Source organism: Sapajus apella, unplaced genomic scaffold (assembly GCF_009761245.1).
Source record: "Sapajus apella isolate SASKATOON/1434 unplaced genomic scaffold, GSC_monkey_1.0 scaffold11, whole genome shotgun sequence".
Lineage (NCBI taxonomy): Eukaryota > Metazoa > Chordata > Mammalia > Primates > Cebidae > Sapajus > Sapajus apella.
In genome coordinates this window covers 27,900,489-27,902,748 of record NW_022436951.1, presented here as the reverse complement: position 1 = coordinate 27,902,748, position 2,260 = coordinate 27,900,489, and positions in this window count along the sequence as shown.

Sequence of the window (2,260 nt, the reverse complement as noted above, 5' to 3'; positions counted from 1 at the left end):
CTATTTTCAGAGGACATGATCTTATATATAGAAAATTCAAAAAAATCCTCTACAAAACTATTAGAACTACTACTTTAGCAATGTCTCAGGATACAAGATCAACATACAAAAATCAATTGTATTTTTATTCAACAGCTAGGAGTAATCCAAAAATAAATCAAGAAGACTATGTACAACAGCATAAAAAAAAAATACTCGCCGGGCGCGGTGGCTCAAGCCTGTAATCCCAGCACTTTGGGAGGCCGAGGCGGGTGGATCACGAGGTCAAGAGATCGAGACCATCCTGGTCAACATGGTGAAACCCCGTCTCTACTAAAAATACAAAAAATTAGCTGGGCATGGTGGCGTGTGCCTGTAGTCCCAGCTGCTCAGGAGGCTGAGGCAGGAGAATTGCCTGAACCCAGGAGGCGGAGGTTGCGGTGAGCCGAGATCGCGCCATTGCACTCCAGCCTGGGTAACAAGAGCGAAACTCCGTCTCAAAAAAAAAAAAAAAAAAAAAAAAAAAATACTCAAGAAGATATTCAACAAAAGAAGTGCAAAACTTAACCATACATCTAAATAATGAAAAGACATCCTATGTGCATAGATAAAAGCTTAATAGTTAAGATGATAGTACTCCCCAAATTCATCCACAGATTCAATGCAATTCCTGTCAAAATCCCAGCTGGATCTTTTGCAGAAATTGACAAAATAATCCTAAAATTCATATGGAAATGTAAGACACCCAGAATAGCTAAACAATGATGAAAACGAAAAACAAAGTTGGAGGACACACACTTCCTGATTTGAAATCTTACAACAGAGTTACAGTAATCAAGACAATGTAGTACTGGCATAAGGATAGACATATGGATCCATAGAATAAAACTGAACCAGAAATAAATCCTTATATTTATGATCAGTTTATTTTTGACAAAGATTTGAAGATAATTTAATATGGAAAGGGTAGTCTATTCAACAGTTGCCTCTGGGACAACTGAATACTCACATGTGAGAAAGTGAAGTTGAATCCCTATCTCACACCACACATACTAATTAATTAAAAACAAATCAGAACTAATAGTGAAAACTTAAACTCTAAAACTTCCAAAGGAAGAATAGAAATAAATCTTTGTGACCTTGGATTAGGCAATGACTTTTTAAATACAAACTAAAAGCATAAGCAATAAAAGACAAAATGGATAAATTGAACTACATTAAAATTTTAAACTTTTATGGCACTATCAAGAAAGTGAAAACATGATGGACAAAATGGGAGAAAATATTTATAAGCCATATATTTGACAAGGAATTTCTATCCAGAATATATAAAGAATTCTTAGAAACTAACAATAAAAAGACAAATAAAACAATTTAAATGTGCAAAGGATTTAAAAGAACATTTCTTCCTCAAAAAATATACAAATGGCCAACAAACACATGAAGGGTTTATTAAAGTCATTAGTTATAAGAGAAATGCAAATGAAAACGACAATGAAATACCACGTCACACCCTATATGGTGACTAATATTAAAAAGACAATAGTGTTTGTGAATATGTAGGAAAATTGGAACACTCAATCTTTGCTGCTGGGCATGTAAAACGGTGCAGCTGTTTTGGAAAATATTTTGGCAATCCCTGAAATTGCTAAACACAGAGGTACCTTATGACTCAGCAATTCCATTCCTAGGAATCCAAGGGAACTGAAAACTTGCACACAAATGTTAACAGCAAGATTATTCATAAAAACCCAAAAGTGGAAACAACCTAAATGCTTATCTACTGATGAACAGATTAAAAATGTGAAGGATTTTTAAAAATAGAGTATTACTTGGCAATAAAAAAAGAATAAAGTAGTGATACATGCTACAATATAAGTGAACCTTGGAAAACATTTTGCTAAGTGAAACAAGCCTGTCACAAATGATCACATGTTATATGATTCCATTTGTGTAAATTGACTCATAAACAGAGAGTGGATAAGGGGTTGCCTGGAGCTGAAGGAGGGAGGAAGGAATGAACATGGGGACTCACTGTTAATAGGTATGGGGCTTCTCCAGAAATACTGATGTGATGAAATGTTCTAAAACCAGTCACATGGCTGTGAATATGATAAAACATGGTACATTTTAATTGGATGGGTTTTATGGTATATAAAATATATCTCAATGGATTTTTCTTTGAAAACATACTTTAGCACAGGATCTATTAGGAAAAAGAAATCCACCAGTCATACAACTTGATTTTCTTTTTTTTTTTTTTTTTTTTTTTGAGATAAGA